Below are 6,307 nucleotides of genomic sequence, written 5' to 3' on the forward strand. Positions count from 1 at the left end.
ATAAATTAAAATGTTAAAATCAAATCTGATATTGTTTTACCTTTTATTTGGTGTGTGGAAGGTGTGCGGAAGAGGGGGTAGTCTTATACGGCGAGTATATAACAAACTCTGTATTTTGAGTGGAAATGTTAGGGGGTCGTCTTATACGCCCAGTCGTCTTATACGCCGGCAAATACGGTAAATGCCATCCTTTGATGGTACAGAGCTGGGATGAATTATGTGGACATTCAGATCCATAATAGAGAACTAACATTGGTTAAATAGTTATGTTTCAGTAGAAGACCAAGTCCACTGTATACCTAGATATTTTTTGCTTTGTGGAGGCCAATTCTGACCTGTAGGTTAGAACACAAATTAGCATTTCTTCTGAATGATTGTGAGTTTGAAATGTATATATAATAAATCATGGGGAATCTTTTTTTAATGACTTTTTAAGAGTCTAAATAACAAGTAGTGCAAACTTGCTAAGGAAAAAAAATCATCTTTAAAAATTCTTGTAGGACAATCCTATGTGGATTATTCTTAAAACAATTTCAATTTGTTGACATTAATCCTCTCTTTCAGAAGAGATAAAGGCAGTTATAAGGTCCTTTTGTCTGTTTAATTAGTTCTTGTTCTAAATCCTTTACGTAGACCTGAAAAATCAATTTGTACATTAGTGAAATCCAACAAAATTAACTGTTAGAAATCAGGGGTTGTAGGAACTAAACCCTCTGCGGAAGAGGCATTCGGGAGGTGGATAATAGAGTCATGGATTTTTCTAAAATCACTGTATTGTGGTATTGGGACGCTGTGAAGAAGCAGAACAGCAAGTCCTAAATCAATGACAGGTAAAGGGTGCTAAATGCTTGCTTATACAGATATTCATTGAACATTTAAAAATTATTCTATTGTTAATTTCTTAACACCTGCATTTTATCTTGAAATAATGGCAAGGGTTATAAATGGTAGCTTTTATGTCATTTGTAATGAAGTACATATCACTTATAGTAGAAACTAGATATCTTATAACTTATGAATGCTACAGTGGATGTCCCTGAATCATAATTTAAGCAGACACTAAGCATTTTTCTTTTTATTCTACATGATTTTTTTTTTGAAAGAGGGACAGTATTTGAAAGCCATTCTTGTATCCTATATTCTAGTATCTTATAGGTAAGTTTCTTAGGAACCAGAATCCATCCTCTGGAGAACAGGCTGGTAACTGTTGTTATGAATTTCACTTCTCCTGGGAAGTACATTGTACTTTCTGTACAGAGAGATCTGTGGTAAAGAAGATTTTGAATTTTGAAGATATGTTTTTATCCCAGACACATCTGCTTAAAGCCCTTCTACTTTCCAAGGGCAAAGAATGCCTTGCAGTTATGATATTTTGCATGCGTTAGATCTCAGCCATAAGAAACCCATTTCTTTTTAAAGAAGGAGAAAAAGAAGAGGTTGATTAGAGATACACTGAATAGATGGTGCAGCAAAATATCATGCCAAGTACGACATGTCTGCATGTGTAGGGGAGAGAGACACACAGAGAATGAGAGACAGAGATAAAGACAGATGTTAAAGATTAAGTTTTAAATCTGACCACCCCCCAAAATAGAGTAAGAACTGTACATTATTTATTTCTTTTGATACAAAAAAAACACATAGACTTTGTGAGATGGAATATGTATATAGGTTTCTCAAAAAGAAAATATCTCTCTATATGTTCAAATTTAAATAATTTCTAAAGTTCTAATATAGAAATCCCTTGTCTCTGTGCCATCTCAACTGGGGAAAAAAAACTTTTTTGTTTTTGTTTTTTGTTAAGTAGTCAATAAAAATCAACTAGAGAATAAAAGATAATCACATCTGGTCCACAATTCTGACCCCATAATGTTATTAATTCTTTTAATTTTGTGTATATACAAATAAGAACAGAAATGCACAATTCATTTGGAAATTCTTGTTACCTATAAATATGACCAGTTAATTTTAAAGTAAAATAACAAGTAAAAACCTCTTGCTTTTATGCCAGCATAGTTTTTCTTCCTCTTATTCCAACAACAACAAAGAAATCCACATTGCGTTGTATTCTAAATGAATCTCTGATGGACCTTGAGGAGTGCTTTGTGCTGAAGGGTGAGTCAAGAAGCCTGGGATGGGATGGTTTGCATGAGAAAATGAGCCGGTCCCAAAGCCAGAGCTGGACAGGAAGGCAATTGGTTCCAGAAGGAGGCTCTCACTGAAAGACCTGCTTGCTTGTTTACAAGGCTGCTCTAGATTCATCAAAATGTACCCTAAGTACTTGCAAGCATCTTTGCTCCTCTGTTCTGGAGAGCAGGCGTCCATGATTTCATGAGGTTGTTGCAGTAAGGGACAAACATTGAATCGTTCTACAAATGAAATTAATCTATTAAGACACAAATTTCGGAAAGGAGGTGATTTGGGGCTAAAACAATTTCATTTTAACGTGCTTGCTAGAAATATTGAAATGTTAGAACTTTTAGTATGATCCTGGTCCTGAACAAATATGTTTTGTTTGAGAAGTTAAAGGAACTGTGACAATATTTTATTAATATTCAGATGTAGAAAAAGAAAAGTGTAAGGCAGATGTTTATAAGCATAAATGAGGATGACCTTTTGGAAAGTGATTTATAACAGAAAGTTGAGCAGAATTGATAAAACTTCTTGAAATTAGAGTCTACTACTTTATTTTAGAAAATGTATAAAATTCTTATCATATACATACATTGCACAATTTTGGAATTTGAGTATTTATATTGCACCTTAGTATAGGTTCTATTTTAACATTTTTAATCAAGTGTACACATGTACCAGGGTATCAAAAACTACCATATAGAAGATACTGACCATGTACCCAATCACTGCATTAAGTGCTTTTGTAATTTTGTTTTGTTTTTAATTCTCATAAATGTCTGAGTTGGTATCTTCATCTCCATTTTACGGTTCTTAAAACTGAGTCTCAGAGTGCCTTAACTTATTCAAGTTTATAAAACCAGGGAGGATTAAGTGAACTTAGGTTCATATGAATCCAAAACCCTTTCTTTGTATAACAGAAAGTTGTTTCACAAATAAATAAATAAGTGCACATATATCTTAGTTTGCTTTCTACTTTGTGCCGAGGGTAAGTATGGCAAGCTACTTAATGCAACTTATGTTCCCTCCTGGATAGGAAAAAGAAACTATTATTTTTTCTTACATTCTGCCAATCTCTTATTTTGTTTCATTTTTATATAGGACTAAACCTTGGTGAAGAAAATAACTTCTTAGTTGCTATCAGCTTATTATGACAAAGCAATATTATGATTTCTACTTGAGGCTATAGTAACATGCTTGTAAGATACATTGACGGGAAAGCCTGATGAAATTAAAGGACTTAGTAATTCACTTTTTGTATATATCTACAATGTTTTACATTTGCACAGTGCTATACAATTATCTTTTCTTCCTAGCTATTATGTAAACTTTATTGTACACTAGAGGCCCAGTGCACGAAATTTGTGTACTGGGGGTGGGGGGGGTCCCTCAGCCGGCTTGCACCCTCTCACAGTCCAGGACCCCTCAGGAGCTGTCTGCCTGTTGGCTTAGGCCCGTTCCCCTAAGCCAACAGTTGAAAATCCCTCTCGCAGTCCGGGACCCCCTCACTCCTTATTGCCTGCCTGCTCACTGCTCCTTAGCAATGCCATGGAGGCAGGAGAGGCTCCCACCACTGCCACTGTGCTCACCAGCGTGAGCCCTGTCTTTATGTGTAATTGTCTGTGGGCCAACTGCTGTCTTTCTTCTCACTTAGGGAGAGCAGCATGTGAGGGCAGAGTGCACTGCTGTGGAACGTAGAAGGCTGCCCGGAGCTGAGGGGAGTGGCCCGGCCCACAGGGTGAGAGGTGGACACAGATGACACTATCTCACCTAATTGTGGGGAGGGCTGGCTGGCCTTCATCTGCCTGACTCCACCCAGGCAGGGACCGAGGAGAGTGTCTGCCTCTCCATTCTCCGTCCTTCCATCTGTGACACCTTTCACCCTTGCCAGGCTTCCCCCAAAGTGAGTTCAGCTCAATCCCTGAATGTAAAAGGGCATGGGGGGGGGCGTAAGGGTGGGGCGGGAGGCAGGGCTCCACTCCAGTGCCCTTAATTCCCAGCGACAGGACCTGGTCAACAGGACCTGATCTCAGGACAGTGGCCACAGCTGCAGAACATAGATCTGTTTCAAGAAAAGTTGGGAATGCAGACTTTCATATGAGTCCCTATTCCAAAAGGTGGCAGTTTATTCACATTGTGGCAAAGACACTTTCAAGAGTAAAATAAGTGGGTAAAGTCAGGGCTAAACCGGGCCATTTCCTCATCCAATCTCTCTGAGGCACATGAACAGAAACAAGACTCAGCTCTTTGCAGGACACTTCCGGAGTTTTTCTAAGCCTAAAGGACAGTAATCTGTCTCCATTCTTGTTCTTTGGGATTTTTTCATCATCGGATAATAGGATATGTACATTGGGGCAATCCTCTCGAGATACAATATTCCAGTTGCACCCATGTGATGATGACAGCGCCCCTCAGAGGGAGGGAGTTGAGGATGGGGAGCAGGGAATTCTGAAAACCAAAGCGATGACAGAGAGGCTAAGCCTTTTCTTCACACATCTGACACTTCTCCTCAGACGGCCTGCAGGCTGGGGGTCTGCTGGACTTTTACCACTTGATGTCCTGGCAGGCTGCCCTGGGCCCTGCTAGGCTGTGTGCAGGGCCATCTGGTACAGCTCCTGTACATGGCGCTGGTCTCCAGGGCTACACCAGGATGGCAGCGTAGATGCCTTCCATCTGCCGCAGCAGTGCCCTGTCTGCACGCCCACTGTCCACCTGGGCCTGGCCCCTACCTCTTAGGCATGCCCAGAGCAGGCCAGGACCTCCACAAAGTGGCAGAGGAACTTGCCCCTCCACAGCTTCAGGACCACATTCTGGATGTTCTGAAAGCCATAAGCAGCTGAAAAGTGTAGCAGGACCTCTCTGTCCCTTTCAAGGGTGACCTCCTGGAAGTCTTTGTTCCTCAGGGTGCAGTAGGTGAGCACTCCCACGCCCTCGTTGAACAGCCCCTTGGCCGTGTGCCTGAAGATGTGCGCCAGGTACCTGTTAGAGCTGGCACCCTCATGGAGCCTCACCTCCCCCTCCTCCACGTCTCCAAACAGAGTGTCCATGGCAGTGTCATTGGAGGTGAGGTCACTTTGCTCCATTATCTGGACAATTTCACCTGAGGTTAACATGCAGTCAGCATCCTGACTATGCAAAACTGTGGGAACATCTTCTTGAAGGGCCTCCAGGTTCCTGTCATAACACGGGGCCACAGTGACATGGAAAATCTTGTCTGGGGACGGGTTCTGCTGACTGGTGAAGCAATCCTTCACCGGAGAGCCCATCATCTGCTGGGGAGACTTGGCCATGCAGAGGTGGGGGTGATGGGGTGACCAAGAACACGCTCTACATATCGGTTCCAGCCAGGGCAGGCGGAGGTCAGCATGTGTAGCCGGTCCTTCTAACTCTCCAGGATGCTGAAGTCCGAGGCTATCTTCATGACAAAGACAGTGCACCCCAAGGCTTTTCCGGAAGCCACAGAGCCTTCTGGATGCTTCAGTGACACTGAGGCTGAATTTAGCAGCAAAATAAGGCAGAGACTGAGGACACACGGACACTGCCAGCACCTTGTGCTGTGAGGTATCACATTTCTTACAAAGGTTCAGAACACGGAAGATGTCCTTGGCGTTCTGCTGAGAAACTTGGACTCCTTCCTCTGCGGTCACACAACTGTCACCTGCCAGGCAGTCACTCAGAAATATCTTGGCATCGGCCAACTTATGGAATTCTCCCTTCTCTCCATTCTCCTGGGCCAGACTCCAGACGTTGACTGCGGCATTCTCTTGGTCATTGGTTTTTTGTTTTTTGACTACATTCCTTCCGTGTGCAGTGATCACACTTCATCTGGAGCGTGGTGGGCGGGGTCCGGCTCAAGTGACCTGGAGGAAGCACAGGGAGAGAAATCAGTCACCGCTGGTCTCCCCTGGTGCTGCTGGCGGTATCCTTTCTTCCTTGTGGAGCGTCTATGGAGGGTAAGCAGACACAGTGCCCAAGGCTGATTCCGGGAAGCTGGCAGTGCTATCAGGATTGTGCCGGAGGCACTGGTCCGTTGATGCCTGGCCTGTCCTCTGGAGATTGAACCTTCAGGACTACTAAGGAAGCCAGTCCCCTGTTTCACCCCGCCTCCACCACCGGTTGATTGGAGTCTGAGGGCCAGGAGGAGGGACCAAGAGGCCTGCCTTCCAGCTACTCA

The 6,307-nt window shown here is 42.9% G+C and overlaps 1 pseudogene; it reads right to left on the reverse strand.

Moving 5' to 3' along the window:
- Positions 1 to 4,773: 4,773 nt before the first annotated feature.
- Positions 4,774 to 5,958, reverse strand: LOC102770743 (annotated as a pseudogene).
- Positions 5,959 to 6,307: the final 349 nt, after the last annotated feature.

The sequence above is a fragment of the Myotis davidii genome, unplaced genomic scaffold, assembly GCF_000327345.1.
Source record: "Myotis davidii unplaced genomic scaffold, ASM32734v1 scaffold488, whole genome shotgun sequence".
NCBI classification, from domain to species: Eukaryota; Metazoa; Chordata; class Mammalia; order Chiroptera; family Vespertilionidae; genus Myotis; species Myotis davidii.